Source organism: Diceros bicornis, chromosome 15, assembly GCF_020826845.1.
Source record: "Diceros bicornis minor isolate mBicDic1 chromosome 15, mDicBic1.mat.cur, whole genome shotgun sequence".
NCBI lineage: Eukaryota > Metazoa > Chordata > Mammalia > Perissodactyla > Rhinocerotidae > Diceros > Diceros bicornis.
In genome coordinates this window covers 45,743,366-45,766,518 of record NC_080754.1, presented here as the reverse complement: position 1 = coordinate 45,766,518, position 23,153 = coordinate 45,743,366, and the positions used below count along the sequence as shown (strand labels likewise).

Genomic DNA, 23,153 nt, shown 5'->3' with positions numbered 1-23,153 from the left:
ACATCAAGCTAGCTCTACACCTGCTAACATAGAAAGGGTCCCAAAAATCTACCTCAGCTACAGGATATAACTAACCAGGACTACATCAGGATCAAGAGCATGAAAAAGCATGTCTTCTGTGTCTTATTCCTTTCTGAACCTTCATATTCTGGCTATGACATATACACATATACACATATCTACGAACTATAAAGAGTGATAAGGGTCATTCTAAAATAATTAGGTAGAAAAAAATGTTTTAAATTTCTCTCCAGAAATGTGAAGCAGAAATACTAAATTTTTCCTTCTTCCCTAATAGTTTATTCTAGAGTAGTGTACTCATTCTTTTTTAATTTCAAGTTTTCATAATCTACATGTGTGTTAATAGTAATTTTATTTTCCCTTTTATGTTTTTTCTTGTCAGCGAATGGGAGAGCTGTGTAAAAAACAATTCTGAGAATAGATGAAAGGAAAGCAGGAGTCTTTTCACCCACACTAGACTTTAAAAGTTAGATAAGCACTTTATGTACCACGGGCATTGAATAGGATCCAAAAACAGGATAGAAGGGGAGGTCTCTCATCTGCAGATGGGTATCAGGATTTTGGAAGTAATGGAATATCTAAGTCAATGTAAACAGGCACCGATTGCTAAAACGATCTGCTTGAAGAGTACAGATAAACTTAGTAGAAAAGATATTTTTAAATGACAGTAGAGGTGGATCTGTAGGTGGTCCTAAAATTCAGAACGAGGAGATTGAATCTGATGCAGGAAAAAAAAGAAAGACAAAAAAAATGATGTTACATTTAAACACTTATGAGAAAAATTTGGTAACAAAATTTTAAAATCAGTTAATGGCACCAATTTAAAATAATAACTCAAAATATTCCAAGTCAATGGACTGTCAAAATAGGGAATAAAATGTCATCTATCATCACCTTCAAAAATATATTTGTTGACGCTTCATGCATACATAGAACCAATATCCAGCAAGTCACTGGACGTTTCCTTCGAGCTTTAATTTTTTTAAAGTACTGATATGTAAAAATCATTTTTAAAAATAACAAGCAAATCTATGCTATATATGTATGATTACATGGTACAATATATATGTATGTATATAATTACTGGGTGCGAGAAATATGAAACAAGTTTTTGATTGGTGTTCTCATGGTAAAGAAAATGTTGTCAACATGCTCAGCTAATTCCTGATGAAACATTTGCAAGAAAACTACAAAATATACCTTTTAACTGTGGTTAACCTTCCCCTGTGCTTAATTAATTGGCCTAAGTCAATCTTTCACCATGGAAAAGAAGAAGGAAGGAAGAGAGGAAAAGAAGAAGGAAGGACAGAGGGAGGGAAGGAAAGAGGGAAGGAGGAAGAAAGGGGACATCTAATGGGGAAGTAGACAGACAAGAAAGTAGAGAGTGTTGAAAGAAGGGGAGAGGAATAAGAGGAGAATTATAGGGCAACAAATACTGTCTACTAGGAACTTTCACATCACAAACTCATTTCATCAACACAACAACCCTGCTTTGCGACTATTAACAGCAGTTTCTAGATGAGAAAAGCCATGCTCAAGACGGATAGGTACTTGTTCACAACTAACAAATGATGGAGCCAGATTTTCAACCTAGAACAATGACCCCACACCAAGCTGCGTTCTTAAATCTAGGCTCTACCTTGGGCTTTCCGAAGTGTTTCTGTTGCAATGCTGTGGGGCCACGGAAGTGCTTGTTCTCCCTTCAGGAGAATGTGCTGCAGAGAGCGTAGATGATGGACAACCTCCTTCTGCCACACTTTTGGACCCACTGAAGATTCACACCATACCTCTCCCAACTGCTCCAGCCAATGAATGAGCACAGCAGTATATGAGCCAAGCAATTCCTGCAATGTGGGATTCCTCTAATGGGCACCTTTGGCACGGGGACTCCCCACTGGCGAAGCTGAAACTTTCTCGGCTGGGGTCTGCACAGTTGGCAGACCTGCGTGGCAGTCTCCGGACTCTTACCTTCTTTTGATCCCTCACCTCTATCCTTCACAGGTATTTTACTCAACAAACCTCTTGCAGGTCTAATCCCATCTTAGTGTTTACTCCTTAGAGGACCTGAACTGACATAATTGCACATTCACATGCATAACAATGCCCTGGGTAGATCCAGACTTTTACAGTCAGGCAGTAGCCTAGATAAGACAGGCTATGGATTTATGTACAACTCTTAGCACACTCACTGTAACCTCCAGAAAAAAACATGGTAGACTAAAAAACTCTCTGCCAACACCACTACTACTAATGATTAATCAAAACCACCAGAGGATGACATGCTCCCCACTGGGAAACCATGATTCCATCTAGAATTGAAGGCACACGGGACTCTCCTTGGTATGAGCTAGGATCTGGAAGAGACAGAACCATGGAGTTCATTCAAGTCAGTACAGATCAGAGGTTTAGAATAAGAATGAGCTGCTTAAGAGGTGATTCCAAAAAACTACCCCCCTTTAGAGTATCATTGTCACTCCTAAGTTTTTTTCAAAGATTCTGGGGGTTTTGCGCAGCTCTGAAAAGGAAGAGGCATTGTCACAGACATATAAACCTACACCAGCCTGCTTTAGAGCACAAACCTACTCTCATACCTTCCCTTCAGTGACTGTAAATTTCATCTGTTGGCATCAGTGTCTAATTCACATATGTTCACATCTTAGAGGAGTAAATGTATCATAAGTTGGAAGGAAGAACAGAAAATCAGTGTTCTGATGATAATCGCCAGGGAATTCACTGTTTTCACAACATTTTCCTTAGAATTTATATAAGACTGATTTAAGCAACATCCCAGGCATGAGAATAAAATAAATACAGTGCAACTGAATGTATATAATCCTATATTAGAATGCTGATGAGTCAAATATTGTATACGGTAAACACAGAATGGTCACTAATTACAATGTAGAAACTTTTGCTTTTTCTTTTTTAGACAAATCAAATATACTGACCACATTTTTATGAGGATTTGGTCAGCTTAGTGTACGTCTCGGTTATTACTATCTTCTAATGAAGAGTCTCCACCTCCATGTAAAAATGTCCTTCTTCCTTCTACCCACAAGAAATTATCTACCTCTTCCACAAGGGGCTGTCATGAGGCACATACTTCTTTCCTTCTCACATGTCCATGCCCCTTGTCTGCAACTCCCCAGCAGCGCTCTTGGGGCTCACTGCTGTGCCACCTTCCTCCTGTCTCTGGTGATTCTTTGTGGGCACAACTGTCTTCTGCCCTGACTCAGTGTCATTACAAGCAGTACAGGTTTGGTTCAGGTGACAATGGGTAACAAAAAATGTGGTGGAGAGAGAGTCAGAGGGGTCATTCTCCTTTCAAAACCCAGCTTGATACTTTGGAGGCTGGTGACAGGGGCATGCTGCACTTGGGGCCACAGAAAAGAAGATATGGAAACAACTGAAAATCTGCATATACTCAAAAGTTCTTTGTGAGATAAGAAGAGGATAGGAACTCCATTTTAGAAATAAAGAATTTTATGTACTGCCTACTAGATGTCCTCTTTCAAAAGCACACAATGAGTAAGTAGAAGAATTTGAAGGAACCAGGCTCTTAATTCTGAATTCCATTGTTTTTATTTGATGATAATGTCTTTAAATCCTACGTGTCAAAGACAAGACAATTAAATAACTAGCTCAAATAGGAAATATAAACAGTTGGATTTTTATTCAGCATTTTATGCTGAAAATAAAATCTTTAGAATTAAAATGTAAATATTGTGGTAAAGCAAAATAATTCCAACATTTAAAAGATGAAAATATGGCATCGTAAAATATAGAGTAGAACCACTGCTCTCTTAATATCTTAACAAACTGAATTTAGGCCAAAATCTTAAATGTCAACAATCACCCTTTTGCAGTGGTAACTATGGATTTTCTTTTAAAAAATAAAAATACAATAAGTGAATTTTGTATGGCTGAAATTACTTCACTCTGTTGAAGCTCTTGAAATGAATTCCCAAGGACTACAGTAGAAGTAACTCTTACATTCAGCTTGGCATTTTCCATTTATTGCTTTCAGCTTTAAATGGCAAAGCATTATTCTTACTATTAATAATAGCTCTGAGCTACAGAAACTTTAAGTAATGTATGGACATTGGTTACAATAGTTGTGGCCCACTGTAAGAAAACCTAATATGTATAAAAAAACTTATCTATAAAGAATTGTGACTGCTTATTAATATTACCAAAGAATCCCTTGCCTTCAGAAATGATTTACTGCAGAATATTTTCAATTATATTATGTAACCTCTTTAATATTAATCAGTAAATGATTAAATGGTGATCTCTGGGCTACTGTCACCTGGAAAATGTTTATTAGGGTTGGTTAAGGACTGTCACAGGGCAGGACAAATGGGAGATTCCTTTTTAGTAAGATCTTTAGGCAGAAAAGCCTTTATCTACCAAATGGCCGTAGAAATCTTCCCGTAAGCATAGCACACAAAGTGAATGGATCCACAAGGAAGAAAGAATGGTATACTACTATGTAGCCATCAAAAAGTCAAGTTAAGGGGGTTGGCCCAGTGGTGTAGTGGTTAAGTTCGTGTGCTCGGCTTTGCAGCCTGGGGTACACAGGTTCGGATCCTGGGCGTGGACCTACACACTGCTCATTAAGCCATGCTGTGGTGGCATCCTATACACAAAATAGAGGAAGATTGGCAACAGATGTTAGTTCAGGGCTGATCTTCCTCAGCAAAAAGAGAAAGGTTGGCAATGGATGTTAGATCACTATTAGCTCACAGCTGATCGTCCTCACAAAAAAAAAAAAAGTCAAGTTGAAGAAGAATATTAGTGACAGAAAATCTTTTACTACTAGTGAGTGAAAGAAAAACAGATCACAAAAGAACATTTTGAGTGTAAGTCCTATTTTTTAAAGTTATGCAAACAAGTATATACATAAATTTATAAAGTTCCAGAGGAAATATACCAAGATACTAGGATAATAGTTGAAATTTTTCTCATTTTTACATAATTCTGTATTTTCCAATTTTCTTAACGACATATTTTTCTTTTATAACCCATTGTATTAGTCAGCACAGACTACATTACACTATGGTAACAAATAATTCCATGATCCCAGTGGCTTAACCCAAGTTTATGTCTTGCCTGTTTATTTACAAAGGCAGGAATGCTCTGCTCTTGGAGTCAATCAGGGGCCCAGCTTGATGGAGGCTTCATCTCCACACACCCTTCCATGATCACTGAGACCAAAAAGAGTACTGTGGCAAGTTTTCAAACAGCTTTGCAAACTTATACCTGGAAGTGACATAGCCACAATTCATTGGAAAACCAAATCATGTGGCCTAAACTAACTTCAAAGAGGGTAGGCCAGTGTAATCATATGCCCAGGAGAATCGGCTAAAAATTCTAGACAGATACTAAATCACAAGGATAGTAGTTAATTTTTTCTAATATATTTCTAGGTTTTCCAAAGTTTCTAAAATATCGCGCATTTTTTGTAATGCCTCTGAAAAAAACTCACAACAAATATTATTATTGGTTTGTTTTTTGTTTTTTTCTTTTGCTGAGGAAGATTGGCCCTGAGCTAACATCTGTGCCCATCTCCCTCTATTTTATATGTGGGACGCCTACCACAGCATGGCTTGATCAGCAATGTATAGGTCCACGCTCAGGATCCGAACCCGCAAACCCTGGATCACCGAAGAAGAGCATGTGAACTTAACCACTATGCCACTGGGCCAGCCCCCAACAAATATTATTCTTAAAAAGAGAAAAACTCATCCTCACAACATGCAGGAAAAAATAAATCTTATCGTCTAAACAGAGACGATAACACCCAGAGGAAAATATTTATTCTAACACTTAGAAAATAAAGTAAGCTTATACTAGAGAGAAAACAGGATTCAACATTATATCAATGATCCTAGAGTTCAAAGTAAAGACTGCTTAGCACAAAAGCATACGCAAGAGCTGGGATTTAGTAACAAGGTCCTAAAGAAGAAGCCCCCTCAGTCCAGACAAAACCATTGATTATAGGATATCACCCAGTGAGAAGGAATCAGAAAGTGAAATGAGAACACACTCTACAGCCATGATGGCCTACTGTTCATAGTAAATTCCAGCTTTTAGTTAGTCATTACAGAGCCTGAGTGTGGTCATACGGTCATTCTTAGTTAACCCTTTGTTTACTCATTCATCAAATACCTATTGTGTACTTAAACGTAGGCTAGACACCATTATAGGTCTTGGGACAGGGCAATGAAAAAAACAGACGTATTCCCTGCTGTCGTGGAGTTTACATTCTCATGAGGAGGAGGGAGATAGATAATAAACAGAGTATTTCCAGATGGCAATAACTGCATATTTATATGCAAAGAGGATAGAGAGGGACAGGAGGTGCTGCTTGAGACAGAGTGGTCAGGTAAAACCTCTATGATGAAGTGATATTGAAGCAGAAACCTGAAGGAATTCAGAGAAGAAAACATGCAAGTGTCTGGGAAAAGAGCATTCCAGGGAGAACAGCAATTGCAAAGGCCTAGAAGGTGGACCAGAACTTGTGGGCCAAGGAGCAGCCCGGGACTAGTGCGGCTGGAACAGTGAGCAAGGGGAGAGTTGTAAGAAATGGGATCAGGGAGGCAGCCAAGTGTGAGATGATGGGGCCTTTTGGAACATGGTAGGAAAAGGCTTTGAATTTTATTCTTTGCGCAAAGGAAAGCCATTGACAAGTTTTGAGCAGAGAAGCAACATAATCTTACTTTCATTTTAAACGGATTACTCTGGTTACTGTGGAAAATAGATAATCTAGGGCAGAAGCAGGCTGATCTGCTAGGAGGCTATTGCAATAGTCTGGTTGAGATAGCTTGAAGTACAGTGAGAATGGTGGAGGTGATGAAAAGATTGAGGAGGTCATTTCAAGAGAACCAACAAGTATTTGTGGATGGATTGGATTTGGTATGTGAAAGAGAGGAGTCAAAGAATGTTCTGATATCATTTTATGATGAAGGACAGACTCTATGAACCCCCTTCTATGTATTACTGTACAAGAATACCTAAAATGGATGAATCCCGTATAACAACTACTGGTGCCCAAGGAGGGATTAAAAAAGTGTTCCTCTACTTCATATAGAATGCTTTTTTAACAAAGCATATTTCTGTCTGGCTGAGTTACATGTTATAATTTCAAAATTTCTAATATATTAAAAAAAAACACCTGATGTCCATACAACTTGTCATATCTACTAAGTACTACACTTCTGTTAAGTAATTATTACATGGAGTCTAAAAATGATCCTTTCTGATTCACCTGTGGATTTAAGGGGTCGGTCTTAAAGAGCAGTGCAAATGAGACAAGGACAGAATTGAACATGTCATAGTAGTGGAGCTCTCTTTCAAAAAAAAGGCCTTGATTGCTGCAGTTTCCTCCTAACACTTTTATTTAATACAAAGAATAGAATCAACTTCTTTCCTCAACAATTCGTTATATCCTGGACAGAGTTCTCCCATGGTAAAATTTGAGCTATCTGTCCAATACCAATATGACTTAAGTCTAAGGGGAATGTTAAAATAAATATTAAAATTGTTTTAATTTAAATATCTTGTGGATAAAAGTGAAAAAGTGAATATCTGTAAATTTTATGAAACACAGATTTGAACATGAATCTTGGGAAGAATAAACATCAAAAGCGAAATATAGAGGACTATAGAACTATGGAAAATGTTGATGGCAAAGAAGACCTGGAGGAAAAAGCAATTATAGTAATGGAACCATGAAAGAGAAAGCAGAGATTATATTAAGTTGATAAATCACCACCAAAAAATCCCAGTGAGAGAAGAGAGGGTGTGTGAAGAGTTGCTATGCACAGCACCACTTAGAGAGAAATGCTGGCTGACATAAAATAGTTACCGATTTTCTCCACCTTCATTTCTCCCTCATTCCACTCCAACTGAGGAATCTCTCTCAGCCCTCCCTCTCCAGTTATCCACTTGTTGAAACTAAAATCTTACCCCCTATGTAAAGCCTTTCTAGATTTGTTTATAAGGATGGTATTTTTCATATCAAGTAGGAAAAATAAAACTACCTCAATAGGCAGAAAGAAACATTTTTTTTAAAAAGGAGCATTTTATAAGGCAGAACCAATTTCCATGTTTAAAAAGAAAAGCAAAAAATCCTCACACCAAAGCTCTGTGAAAAACCTTCCTAAAATAACCAAGGACTGATTTGTACAAATCCTGTCTTACTCTTTAATTTTTCTGGCATAATTGTATGCCCCTTTGGGGCTGGAGCCAAATATGCTTTATTCCCTCTGTATAAAAATAAGTCTATAATAGGTCAAGAAAACACACCATTTTTAAAAAATATAACGACTAAATTGAGTGGAAAAAGAAGGCAAATATAGGATAATATATCCAACATGATATCTTTGCCTTAATTATCTGCATGTTTAAAGACAAGTATTTACTCATTAATTAATAGATGATGGCCTCCATTCTGTCATTCACTTTGTTAGGTAGAACAAGTATCTAGACTAGTGGTTCTCACTTCTGATTTGGGGAAGAGAGAAACGGAATTGTACTGATTATTAGAATTTTCATGGGATGTAATTTAAAACCCCCACAGGTGAATCCAATGCCAAGACCCCCTCTCCTTATCCCTTCACCCCAGTTGAGAACTGCTAGTCAACACATGAATTGTTGTGAATAAAAACAATTCTATGTTCTTCTTCTAAGCACCCCACACCAGAGGGGGGAACTATCCCTATTTTTAGTCAAATACAAGTACTTAAGACCTCACCTAATGTGCAACATCAATACAGCGAGGCTGGATCACATGAGGTATCTACCTAGTAGTGTGACCTATTGACTCCCTAAAAGACCACCAGAAAATGTGTTGAGCAAAGAATGCTAAGTTTGTGAGATCTACTTTAGGAACACCGTCTTGACAGAGTCTGAGTAGTGTCTCAGAAAGAGGTAGTTTGGGAAGGATATTTATACAGCTTGGGGTCTGGGCTCAAATGATATAAGGCAGGTTTCCAAGGCACCAAACAGACAGGGATTAGGCAAAATTTGTGGCAAAGAAGTTTCTGATAGTGGACACAGTAAAGCAAGTGCCTTGAAGAGAGTCTTCACAAGTAAACTGTTGCTGGAGAAGCAAGCTGCTTGCTCCAGTGTGCAGTCTACTGCCGAGGAAGGAGGGCTGTTTGCCCAGATAAGAAAATTATTTGCCTGAAGAAATTAGTTTTCAAAATTTTCCTGAGGTAAACAGTGAGGTTACTTACTAGTTTACAGTCTTATCTTCCTGAGTAAGAATTTCCTGCAACAAGAAGTCTTGCTGACACAAGTGGCCTTGGTTGTTAGTTCTGAGAGTCACGTTATGTAGATACAGGTGGTCTCCCCCATCACTAAAAAGGCCAGCAGATGATTAGAAGTTCAAGTCATAATAAATAAGGGGAGCAAAAGTTCAATTGAGTTAAAAGCAAAGAAAAGGGCTGGTTGGAGCTGTGAGCAGAAAGATGAGCCACAGGGTCAGTACTTGGGAAGACGGAGACCAGGTAGGGAAGCAGAATGAGAAGCTGTGTGAACTGAGTCATCACAGAGACCAGGAAAATTGACAAGCGTACGTTTGCTTATTTGGGGGTGCTAAATAACGCAACAGGTGTGGACCTGATTATTTAAGATGCCAGACAGTTTGAAGAGATCAATCACACCCTTGTTCCTCAATTCATTCCCTTTCTAGGGAAGGACCAGGGCCAGAAGATAGAACCACTAGTAGGGTAGTCAAAAGGGAGCGTTAGGGGAAAACTGATGAGATTCAAATAAGATCTGTAGTTTTGTTAAGATTGTTATTCCAATGCTAAGTTCCCGATTGTGATCATTGTACTGTGATTATGTAAAATATTAACATTAGGAAAAGCTCAATGAAGGATATACGAGTTTTGTGTTGTAACTTTTTTATAAGTCTAGAAATATTTCCCCAAAAAAGTTTAAAATTTACTTATAGGTTTTTATACTTATTGTTTGGTAATGGATGAGAGCCCTGGTGGTCCAGTGGTTAACATTTGGTGCTCTCATCACCACAGCCCGGGTTTATTTCCCAATCAAGGAACCACACCACCTGACTGTCAGTTGTCATACTCTGGCAGCCACATGTTGCCGTGATGCTGAAAGCTATGCCACCGGTATTTCAAATACCAGCAGGGTCACCCAGGGTTTCAGTGGAGTTTCCAGACTAAGAAAAACTAGGAAGCAGGACCTGGCCACCTACATCTGTAAAAAACGGCCATGAAAACCCTATGAATAGTAGTGGAGCATTGTCTGATACTGCACTGGAAGGTGAGAGGGGGGCGCAACAAGAAGTGGCAGGGTTCAGCTTCGCTGTACACAGGATTGCTCGGAGTCGGAATCAACTCAACGGCATTAACAACAAAAAATGAGTAAGAGTCTAACTAGAGGTTATTTGTTTCACCTTTCTGGGTGCATCTTAACTGAGACAGCTAAGCAAAAAGGTGTGATTTTGGAGGAGCATGCCCTCTGTGGGTTGTCTTGACTCTGGAGAGCCATATGGCAAACCAACACTGCTATACAGGAGAAGCCCAGTGCTGTATCAAGGTAGGCGCAAGATTCTTGATGAAGCATGTATGAGACGGCAGTGAAGCAACTCCCCTCAACGAAGGGAGACAGGACAAGAAAGGCTCCTCAAAGAGGTGATGAGATGTGGGTTAAACAGTCCCAGGCTTAGAAGGCAGAGAGACAGCTGTCCTGGGCTGTTCCAGGCGGAGCATCATAAATTCACATCCTACAGGTGCCAGGCTGGGAATCTAAATGTAGACGTGGTGAAAGACAATAGGAAATGAGGGGATTTGAGAAGTAGATAACACACGCCCAGCTAAAGGTAATCAAATATTTATTTTTTAACTCTGATAGCACTTGTAGTTAGTCTATGGGCCACTTGTTTTCAACTCAGGTAGGTTCTAGAGGGAAAAGGTAGATTCTTTAGGGGAGAAGAGTAGCTTCTTTAAGGGAGAAGGGTAAAAAAGATTTCAAGGTGCCTGTCTAGCCCAACATCAGATGGAAAAGTAGACCAGAGTTTAAGGCAGAAGCCCAGTTCAGGACTAAAGAGCTGATATTTGGTGTGCCTTGGAAAGAAGACCACAGACCTGGAATATTTTCAAATATGACTTTTCCATTTAATTAAAAGTCTGCATACAGAAAGAAATGAGAGCAGCAACCGCCAGACTTCTGGCGAATGTCTCACCTCAAACCTTGACACATCACTGTGTGTGTTTTATTTTATGCATAAGCGCGTCCCACGATGCCCTCCATTCCACAGCTTTACAGGAATTGTTTTCGGAACCACAGGGGAGGGAGCCTCTTACACTCAAGAGTGAATCAATTTCAAGAAGCTAAAATATTCATTTGAGAAGTAATTTGAGTACCTGGTTTGAAAATAGGAAGAGTAACAGTAAATGGGGTCAAATATATTTTTGACAAGAGATTCAAATATGTATATTGAAAATAAGGACATTACTGTAAACAAGGTAAAATATACATCTGAAAAGAGATTTAGATAAACACTTGTAATGAAGGAGAGTCACAGTATTCTATCAGTAAAACAAATAAAATTTGATATTGAGTATCCATAAAAGAGTCCATGTTTGTTCCAGAGAATAAAGCATTAAAGATTCTTCTGTTATTTGAGATTTTAACCAAATATGTGATTTGGGGACTCCTTTCCTTTCAGTCAGTCCCTGTAATCTGTCTCTCAGGAATCTGACTCCTGTAGCAAAGCCAAAAGAAGAAGCCCAAACACTCATAATTTTTCATAATAAAAGCATTTTGCAGAGAGAAATGAAATTATTCTTTTGTATTAAAATACCACAAAAAGTTTCATAAACTCAAATATCAAAGGGTATAAGAGCTTAGAAGCGGAACCATTATGTCAATGTGATTTCAGCAGCTTCTTTCAATTGTTCAAGTCTAGCAACATCCCGCCTAAAAAGGTACCTAGAAAAGGTAAGTTTTTAAATAGTGTAAATACATTGAAAATAATGGCACATTCTTTTGCAAAGGTCTTCCATTCTCCCCTACTTGTAAAGATTTGTATATTACACTTTCACCATCTCTAAAGTAAGATAATGAAAACAAGAGTCTATATCTGTGAAAAACCATTTCCTGACCACCTCATTCTGCTTTACTTTTCTTTGTTTGCTACCCATGAAATATCATTCGAGCAAAATTAAGCATCTCCGCAGAGGAAAAACCAGGCTGCACAGCCTATTATAAGGAATGCTTGTGTGTTATAAGAACTGTCATAATGACTTCCTGCTTCATAATGACTATTCCCAGGTAGAGAAATTACAGGCATCTTTTAAAACCAGGCAGAATTCTGACCATCTCGGCTGCATCTATTTTCCGTCTTTCAAGCTTGATAGTTATTCCTTTCATAAGGATAATGAGTGTCACGCTGGATTATACACCCGGCTACATCTGTTCTCCCTTGTTTTCTAGACATTACAGTCATTGTATTTCACAGCATGAGCCTCCAATCAAGATCCTGAATATTGCTGCATGATAGATGTCACAGACAACAAAATGGGCCAGTGCCAAAGTCATTATCACAGCTCCGGCCCATCTCCTCGAACAATGCCTCTCATTGCTCACATTTTTCCTTGGACAAAGGTACCATAGAAACTGCCTTTTCAAACTTAGAAACTTTCTGTCCAGTATTTGTATAAATACGCCAATTGTGAATCAGCTCTGTCTTTCCTTTGTACTCACTATTTGGATTCATTCTGTTATTCTCCTTATTCCTCACAGTGCTCATGATCCTATGCACTTCACCCTTTAGGTTAGGAAAGCGCGTGATACAGGGCATGTAACGAGTGACTGCATTGCACTGCCCACAGCTCTCTGACAAAGCTGTCTAGGAGGTTCATGACACCAGCCAGAAAAGAGATTTTCGAGGTAGCCTAAAACCTCGACTACCAAGAATGCCCAGGATATAGCATATTCTAGAATCAGACCTAAAAAGCATCAGGGACTTAGAATTTACCTAATTGAACCCCTCATATCATGCATAAGAATACTGAGGATCAGAGCGATTAGATAAGTTATATGTAGCCACGTAGCTGCTTGGCCACAGAGCAAAGACTTGAAACCAGAACTCTTCGCTTTCTGGCATGCTCTTCAGGATGCCACACGTCTCTGTTACTTACAGTAAATGGAAGATTCCATTAAATCTAATAACCAGAATTTTTTCCTGTTATTTTAGACTTTCTTAAATCTTATTTTTAAAAACATTTCTCAAAATATGAATCCAATTTTTAAGCTTATACATTAAGTACATTAACAATGACTGAACTTTTCTTTGATAATTGATCTGCCTAAAAGTTGGCACTTTGCAGCTGAGCGACCACAGTAGATAGAGTGAGGTGGATGGAACTGTAAAAGCTGTAGGTGACTAGATGAAATCTATACTGACCTGAATCAAATTACCACTTCAAATACATACTGATTATTTTCTTGTGGTTTTCTTCTTTCCCCTAAGGTTAAGGAAAAAAATAATTTGGATTAGTTTCACATAATTGAGGCTTTTCTGCATTATCTTGGGATTTAAATAACAGGACAGTCCCTGATATAATACAAAAGCCCAGTTTTTCGACTCCAAACAATTTTTTTCCATTTATCTCAACACATTCAATTTATTTAGCAAGTATTCAAGTACTTTTCAGTTCTTGTGGTATGTTTTTGGAGAAGAGGAAGAGAGAAATCAAAATAATACAAGGTATAACTCTTCTCTTCTATATTTTTTTTTCCCCTCTGCTGATATAGAAGCTCTAAGTCATACTCTTGGTTTTTAATTATACCCTTAAATTTTAAAATACCATCATCTTCCTGACCAAGACCTTCCTGGTTCTGGACTCTGATCCCTTCCCTCCCTTTTAAAACATCAACGTCTTTCCTTTTAGATAAATTTCTCGTTATGTGGCTCTTTCAATAATGGCCCATGGGTAGCAAACACACTTCTTAGTCTTCATAGGTCTGCAAGTATCTTTATTTCTCCCACTCGCTTGAATAATAGTGTCATTAGGTATTGACTCCCAGAACGACATATTCATTCCCCTCAGATATGTGAAGATATTACTCCATTGGTCTCTGCCATCTATTGTTGTTGTGGCTCATTAGTCTAATCTTCATTTTTTTTTTTTTTTTTTGTGAGGAATATTAGCTCTGAGCTAACATCCGATGCCAATCCTCCTCTCTTTTTCTTAGGAAGATTGGCCCTGGGCTAACGTCCATGCCCATCTTCCTCTACTTTACATGGGACGCTGCCACAGCATGGCCTGACAAGCAGTGCGTTAGTACACGCCCGGGATCCGAACCTGCGAACCCAGGGCCACCAAAGCGGAATGCAAGCACTTAACTGCTGCGCCACCAGGTAGGCCCCTAATCTTCATATTTTGAGGTATACTGTTTCTCCCACTAGTAGCTTTTAAGATTTTCAATTTACCCATGTCTCCTGCAGTTTCATTATGATATGAACCTAGATATGGCTTTATTGTTATTAATTCTGCTTCATTCTTGAAACATTTTTATCTGCGGATGTAAGCTTTTTCATAACACTGGTAAATTCTTAGCTCTTTTCTTTTCACATTTTTTTCTGCCATTTCCTCTAGTCTCTTAGTCTAGAAAGCCTATTAAACGTGTATCGAAGCCTCTCAATCATGCCTCCATATCCCTTAACTCTCTTTTATATATGTTTTTATCGTTCTGTATCACTGTGCTATGTTCTGGGAGCATTCCTCAATACCAACTTCAATTAGCTGATTATCTTTTCAACTGTGTCCCAGTCTTGAGTTTACACTAAATGTTGATTTTTTTATTTTCAGTGATTAATTTTTCTCATTTCCAATATTTAAAAGTGATTCTTTTCCATATCTAATGATCTTCTTTCATTTCTGCCTAAATATGTTTCATTATTTCTCTTCTTTTAAAAAAAAATGTTATTCTTTCTTTTATCTCTTTGGAACTCCTAAATAAATTAAAAATTTTTTCCAACAATACCACTACGTTTTTTCACAAGTGGAATGAATTCATCTTCTAATTGTTGATTTTCTTGGCTATCTTAGCATTAGTTTTCTTTGAGTGACTTCAGATTTTGGTTTGGAGACTCATCTTGAATACAGGGTATTTTTCTTCACTCTCTGTAGGCTTACGTATCTATGACTAAGTGTTTTGCTATTGCATCTACCAGTTCTTCAAGGGACTCTTGAATAGATCCAATAGGACTCTTGACCTGTGAAGATAAGTGGGCTGTCACTGATAGGGTCACTGAGCTAGTGGGTGGCTTATCTCAAATCCCAGTTATGAGGCTTTGTCAGGGGTATTTTGCTCCCCTAAGCACACAAATTTATATTACGATTTATATTACGGACATTTTTACCCCAACAGTATTGAACCCCTGGCTAACTCTCCCTGCCTCTGGCCCTGGAGTCCAGAACTATTCTCTACTTGCCATTATTCATTTCTGTTCCATTTTGGGACTAAGGTGATATTGATTTCAACATGCCCATTGCAATAATAATTAGTTCCATCTATCAACTATTTCCACTTCTCCTTCTAGGCACTTAGTAGAATTTTATTTCTCGACTTTGGACATGGCCTTGTGATTTAATTTGGTGAATGAAATATGAGCAGACATGGCATGTGTCTCCTGTAGATGGATGCTATGAGGAGCTCATCCTGCTCTCTTTCACTCTGCTATAGCAACTAGCAACACCCCAAGTGGTGGTCCTGCCAAACACCTGGATGTCATGTTGAGGGCATCATGGAGCAAAGCTCAGAGTCAACTCACAATGGAAATATAGCACTAGCAAGAAATAAACCTTTCTGTTTTAAGCCACTGAGATTTTGGTGTTGTTTTCTACTGCAGCCTAACCTATACCATCCTGATAGATGTAGTTATGTTAGTCTTTTTAATTTTTTTCTTGTTAAATTTTTATCTGGTATTGCTATGTGCTTGGAGCAGAGAGAAGCTTCAAAGCATGAATTTACAATACAATCTTACTAAAAATCCAATCTGTGTCTCCAAGGAACTTTAAATATTGTGATATAAACAAAATAAACATGTACGAAACACTAAGGGAACAAAACAAGTATGTATTTATGTGTCCAAGTATGCAGCTTCACTAATAAGTGCTATAAATTATGAAACTGAACATACTTAAGTTCTTCCTCAATTATTTCTATTTTGAATGTATTTCTTATACATGGAGAAAACCTTTCAATTCCTTTTCTTCTCTGTAAAATCCATTATTAGTAAGTTTATTACTTTGCTATTACTCATTAAATTTCACTGTATGTTTTCAAAAAGTTTGGCCAGGAACTTCAGTGGATAAAGCTGTGAATAGTCAAATTTCCCTCTTTTCCTTTTTTTGTTTCTCTGTTCCTTTGTTTTTTCGTTTCCTTTCTTTGTTCTTTACTCTGTCTGTAACACACCCTTTCTTCTCTTCAGAATCTCGTTTCCCGATGATTCTCCACTTGCTCAGTTCCCATCCACTTAAAATGCTTTCTCTCAGCCCAGATTCTGATGCCAATCATGTGTGTCATAATCTGAATAAGTACAATTCAACTGTTCTATCCACAGGGGTTAGTTGTTTTTAATCATTAATTTATTCATTATTTCAACAAATATTTATCAAGCATTTACTATAACAAGCGTTTTCACATTAGAGACAAAAAGTGAAAATGACATAGTTTTCTGATCTTGAAGAGTTAAAAAACGTAGAAAGGGCGAGGATAAGTAATGACACAGATGATAATACAAATAGTAAAAAGTAACATTTTCTGTCAGTACAGAGAAGATGAAGTTATTCATCTGGGTTTAATTGTAGAATGAAAGGCTTTGTCCCCTGTTTGAGGACTATTGTACCCCAGGAGCAGGGAAGACAGATATTTTTGAACCAGACAACCTTCCTGGTGACACAAAAGTCATGGTGTATGGGCGGCCACATATTTTATTGCTTTGTAAAAGAAGTCTTCCCTATGATCCTTCAACCCAAATTTATAATTGGACAAAACTGTTCCTCTACCAGTGGAAGTGAAAATTGGGTAGAATTTCTCAGTATTTAACTGTCTATTAAATGTTTTCTTATCAGTTATCCTGGAAGGCAGTTTCATTTCTAAAATGAGTGACAAAAGTTTGCTTAATCTTATTATTGATCTCTCAAGGGAATCTTTTCTAATAAGTACAAATCACATGCTCAGCAATAGCGATTTAAGAGATCTAGGAAGCTCTTTCCTTCTAGTTTGACTCTGGATTTATGAAATTGTTTAACATTTATGTAGTGCATTACAATTTTCAGAGTCCCACATATATTATCTAATTTTTCCCTCAAGGCAAACTTGTGAGGGATTCAGACCAAATCTGAATCTAGGGTCTGTGCTATTTCATCTGTATGTACTCTGGAATGTATCAAAGGGGTCCATTCTACTTCAAGTCTTGATGGGCAGCAGCAAATTCCTACCGAAATTCCTTTCACATTTGTTGTCTTGATCTTTAGGAACTTTATACCGCCTGAAGGAATGTATTCTCAAGATGTTCTTTGAAATTCAACTGATTATAATCAAAAAAATCTGTTTCCTTTTTTTAGCGTGGCATATGTCAAATAATTTCTATATTCAAAGAGTTGACCTAGGAAGGAGTCATTGGGTTGCACTTGAAGGCAGAATAGAAGGAAAGAAAAAAGTCCTCATTTGGCCCTGAAGATAATCTTTCTGTTCTTTTCATCACAAGTTTCTTTATTTCCAGTAGTGGAGGGCAATAGATTTTACCAGATTTTTTTTTCCTCTCCCTCTCTGCATTTTATAAACAATATTAGACTAACAGCCAGAAGCTAGGGACCTAATCAAAGTACTAGCTGTACTGCAAACCTACTTACAACTAAATTGACAAGGGAGAGGAATGATAAAGGAATTACACCAAAGTCACTCAGCAATTTTGAAATGAGAGGCCCTAGTTTCCCACCTCCAATAAGAAATTTGATTTTCCTTTCTCCTCCAACTCTCTTTACTCCTTCTTCTACCTCAGCATTCATCCAAATCTTTTTTTTTTTTTTTAAGGAAGAAAGTATTTTTGTAAAACAAACAGCAAAGAAAGAAAAAAATCTAGCATGTCTAATAGCATGGAATTGTGAGAGAACTTGCCATATTTAGAGAATAACTAACATTTCAGAACAGCTGAAGTATCATGGGCTTAGAACCAGAAAGTTAGGCAAACATTAGCACTTGAGTGAATCTGTAGACCACACTAAATTGCTTGAATAATTTTGATCACAGGATTTTGCCTTTTATTACATTACATCATATGCCCAGCTCCACTGTATTAAAATTCTTCATAAATATTATTTTAATGACTATACATTCCATCAAATTGATATGTTATGATTTGTTTAAGGATAATTTGGATGTTGAGTATTTACAGGTTTTTTTATTTTTCAGTGTTACAAACATCACAACAGTGAACATCTTTGTAAATCTTTGCTTGTTATGGTCCATCTCTGATTGTTTCCTAGAACAGGAACTTCTGAGGTAAGACTAGAAACATATTAGGCTCAAAGAAGCCAGACATAATCATGGCCCCATTCCAGGTTCTCATCTTTTCTTAGATTAGAAAAATGTTGGCATCTAAATCTTTTTAAATCATGCACAAGTGTGTTCTGTATATGAACACAGCGATATGACTTGGCACATAGAAGTGAGATGGACAGAGCATATCATAAATAATACTTTACATTTTTGTCTTAATTAGTGTCACATTAAGTTTCATGAATTTAAAAAAAAAGTTTCATGAATTTTCTAGGGGAAAAAAATATGACTTTTGTATTTAATCTCTCAGTCTGACATTCCCATGAGTCTTCATGCTTTCATTGGTTCCTTTGAGAACAAGATAGTATGTCACATCTCATATCACCCTTTGACTAGGAATATCCTGTTTTCTATAGGAAGGTTTCAGAAGGATTTCTGAGGCAGGATGGCTCTTCCAAAATTCACACTAGAAAAGTATTCCCTTAAATAACTTAATCATGGGCTTTTAGAGCAGGAAAAGACCCCAAAACATTCTAGCCCAATGTTTCCCAAAGTGTGATATGCATTCTGTTAGTGGTACAAATTGCAAACTACGTAAATGATAGAAACATCATTACCATGGCAACGTAGTTCCTGATATGATTTTTGCTGATGGTCCACAGTGGTACTTCCTTCAAACTGGTATTTATTTATTTCTAGGGTTACATTTATTGCAAGCAGTAGTACTTTTGTCTTGGTTACTTATTTTAAGTTTCCTTTTTAAATATATATTTTTTACAAGTTAGTTGAGACAATGAAATATGGTAGGTACAAAAGCGGACAGTTGGTATGTACATGTGTAAAGGCCTTGAAGGGGGGTACACAAATAACCAGAGCTTGTGAAACAACTACTTTAGGCCAACCTTCTCATTTGATAAACAGTCATGCATCGCTTAACGACAGGGATACCTTCTGAGAAATGTGTCGTTAGGCAATTTTGTCATTGTGCGAACATCATAAAGTGTACCTACGCAAACCTAGATGGTATAGCCTACTACACACCTAGGCTATGTGGTATAGCCTATTGCTCCTAGGCTCAAACCTGTACATGTTACTGTACTGAATACTGTAGGCAATTGTAACACAATGGCAAATATTTGTGTGTCTAAACATATCTAAACATAGAAAAGGTACAGAAAAGATAAAAAAGGGTACACCCGTATAGGGCACTTACCATGAATGGAGTTTGCAGACCTGGAAGTTGCACTGGGTGAGTCAGCGAGGGAGTGGTGAGTGAATGTGGAGTCCTACGATGTTACTGTGCACTACTGTAGACTTTATAAATACTGTACACTTAGGCTACACTAAATTTATAAAAAAATATTTTTCTTTCCTCATTAATTACCCTTAGCTTACTGTAACTTTTTTCTTTTATAAGTTTTTTAATTTTTTTACTTTTGACTCTTGTAATAACACAGCTTAAAACACATTGTACAGCTGTACAAAAATATTTCTTTCTTTATATCCTTTTTCTACAAGTATTTTTCTTTTTTTAAAAATTTTTTTTTTTTTTAATTTTTAAATTTTTTGTTAAAAACTAAGACACAAACACACACATTAGCCTAGGCCTACACAGGGCCAGGACCATCCATATCACTGTCTTCCACCTCCATATCTTGTCCCACTGGAAGGTCTTCAGGGGCAATAACACGTATGGAGCTATCATCTCCTAGGATAACAATGCCTTCCTCTGGAATACCTCCTGAGGGACCTGCCTGAGGCTCTTCTTGAGGAGGTGTCACTCTTTTCAGAAATATGTCCTTGGTGGTTTGCTTGGTTTGTTTCTTTTTTTCATTATAGATCTGCTTGTAAGCAGCTAATGCACCATGAACATCCCTCTCTATTAATGAAAACGTTTCAGTGATGATGTCCATGTTTTCAAACTTTTTAAGGAGCTTATTGAGGTCTGCAAAAGCTTCTGCTAAAACTTTCACCATGAATTTTCTTGTGGGTTCTTCTCCTACAGTTTTCTTGTCTCTTGCTACAATGTTACCATGGATATGACGTTACTGGGCAGTAGGAATTCTTCAGCTCCCTTATAATCTTATGGAACCACTATCGTATATTTGGACTATCGTTGACCAAAATGTTGTTATGCGGTGCATGACTGTATAAGAACCAGGGAGTCGTTGAGATGATTTGCCCAAAATCATCCAGTCTAAATGCAGCATCCACAACTCCTGCTCCTGGTCCTGTTCTTTGTTTGTATCTACCCTACTGCCTCTGTAAGGCTCTCTTTCAAAAAGAATATTCGCTCCTATGTTAAGAGTAGGATGAAGTCAAATCTTGTGAATGAGAAACGTGGCAAAATTAAGTGAATATATTAAAAGTTTCTTCTTTTTAAGAAGTAGCTGTCATTTTCATCAGAGGTAGAGAAATTAAGTTGCTGTCCTTCACTCTGCCAAAGATGATTATTATGCCATTTCTTGTGGGTGCACTGAGCCAGAACTGCAGAGATAACAGGTTATTATAGGAAAATTTGGCTTTGACATTTGTATGATAAATTTGCAGTCAATTAGATGAAAAATACTCCATTAGATAAAGTGAGTGTACCAATTACAGTGAAAATGGCCTACTGCTAACAATATAATTGAAATTTAGAGAAAGGAAGGCTCAGCCCTCCAGAAACTGGCTGCATCATGGACGGTAATACAATTGTGTAAACATTTGTGCTCTTAGCCATTTTCAGTTGTTCTCAGCATTTTCCTAATCGAATGTCATTCATGTACATACTAAAATCCCGCCCTGTAATTAGCTCCAAGATGTTTCAGTTCTTTGCCATAAAATGTAAAAACTAACAGAAAAGTTACACATCTCTCCATTATAATGCAAGACATGTAGACATGTAGCATTGGTAACCCAAAGATATTTTTGAGATAAAAAACCAAGCCTGTAGCTAGGTAAGTAATGATTGCTTTTTAGTTCATCTTGGAAGAGGGATATTTTAGACTCCCCAACAGAGGAGAAAGAAACTCATCCACATAGTGTGCTCTTCACAGCTGTGAAGTAGTTGTCAGTGGCTGACTGCCAGGGCGCTTCACTCTCAATTGAACAAAACGGGAACAAGCGTGTTCTAAGACACAATCCCGCAAAGGGATGGCCTCATATTGAATTCTTTTTCATCTTCAACGATTTTGTGGCCCGTATAAATTTAAAATGTGAAATGAAATATTTATCAACAATCAAAAACAGGTATGTCCGACTGCGTTATCTGAATTCAATGCTTCTTTCATCTCCGAGAATAGAAGGCTGCGTAAGAGGAGCGTTTACCCTGCCTCAGCAAAGCCTCCTTTCGGGGGATGCACTATGAAATTTTAACCCTGTCAGTTCAAAGGACCTTCTCTAGGGGACGTTACTTCAAATTCAAGTGAGAATTAAATACAAGTGCCCACCATCTTTATTCCAGAATTTTTAATTATTTTTCATTAGTAAAACATAATAATGGCTACTGTTTTAAGCCCTATTATGTGCCATAAAGAGTAATAAATGTTTTTGCACGTTTTACTTTTTTTTTTTTTTTTTTTTTGGTGAGGAAGATGAGCCCTGGGCTAACATCTGTTGCCAATCTTCCTCTTTTTTGCTTGAGGAAGATTGTCCCTGGGCTGACATCTGTGCCCGTCCTCCTCTATTTTGTATGTGAGATACTGCCACAGCATGGCTTGATGAGTGGTGTAGGTCCACGCCCAAGATCTGAACCTGTGAACCCCTGGCCGCTGAAGCAAAGTGCATGAACTTCACCACCACACCACTGGGCCAGCCCCAGCATTTTTTACTTACTTTATCTATACAAGAGCCTTGCAAAGTAGACATTAATATTTGTAATTTTATAAATGACAGAAATAACCCTAAAATATGATAAATAAATTATCAGCTACTAAGCGGTAGACACTGCATTTGGACCAAGATCTGTTTGTCTCTTAAATACTGACATTTTCCCACTACTATGGGGCCCCTCTATTTGTTTTCAAAATTTCCTTTTTGCCTAATTCCCTACCTCTATATTGAGAAAGGCCTCTCCTCATCACTCTGCACTGCAGACAGGGTTCCATTTGCATCCTATTGGTCCTGGCATCTTTTAATGGTCATAAAGGTGGATTTGGGGTCCTAATATCTCAATGCCCTTTTTCTCCTATCTGTTTCCCTCCCTAGGCTGTTCTTTGCCATACCAATGCTTTGTATAGTCCTTTAATACCATCTGCTGCCTGGATCTCCCAGCCTTATCCAAGTCATTTCTACAAGGCCTGGAAGGACTCTCATGGACACCCAATCCCCAGGTAAAATATCCAGAGACACCCTATTGCTCTCACTCCTTAACACTAACCCTGGACTTATATACTCAACTAATCTGGCCAGTTCTTTTTTTTTCTCTGATTAAATTGACAAGTAATTTCAATCAAACTAATGAAATCAATTTGACCAAAAATCTAAAAGTGAACTGAAAATTACAACGCTCCTCAAACCCACCTAGCAAATGCTTAGTTATTCCTTGTGATTGTCAGATTCTGTCTTATTTCATTTCTTTCAAAACTTTCTCTAAAATTTAG

The 23,153-nt window shown here is 37.6% G+C and overlaps 1 long non-coding RNA gene across 1 annotated transcript in view; it reads right to left on the bottom strand.

Moving 5' to 3' along the window:
• Nucleotides 1-13,523, bottom strand: part of LOC131414961 (uncharacterized) — a 32,224-nt gene extending 18,701 nt beyond the window's left edge. Inside the window, exon 1 of the long non-coding RNA XR_009222274.1 lies at nucleotides 13,466-13,523. This is a non-coding gene — a long non-coding RNA (uncharacterized LOC131414961). The remainder of the gene's footprint in view (nucleotides 1-13,465) is intronic.
• Nucleotides 13,524-23,153: the final 9,630 nt, after the last annotated feature.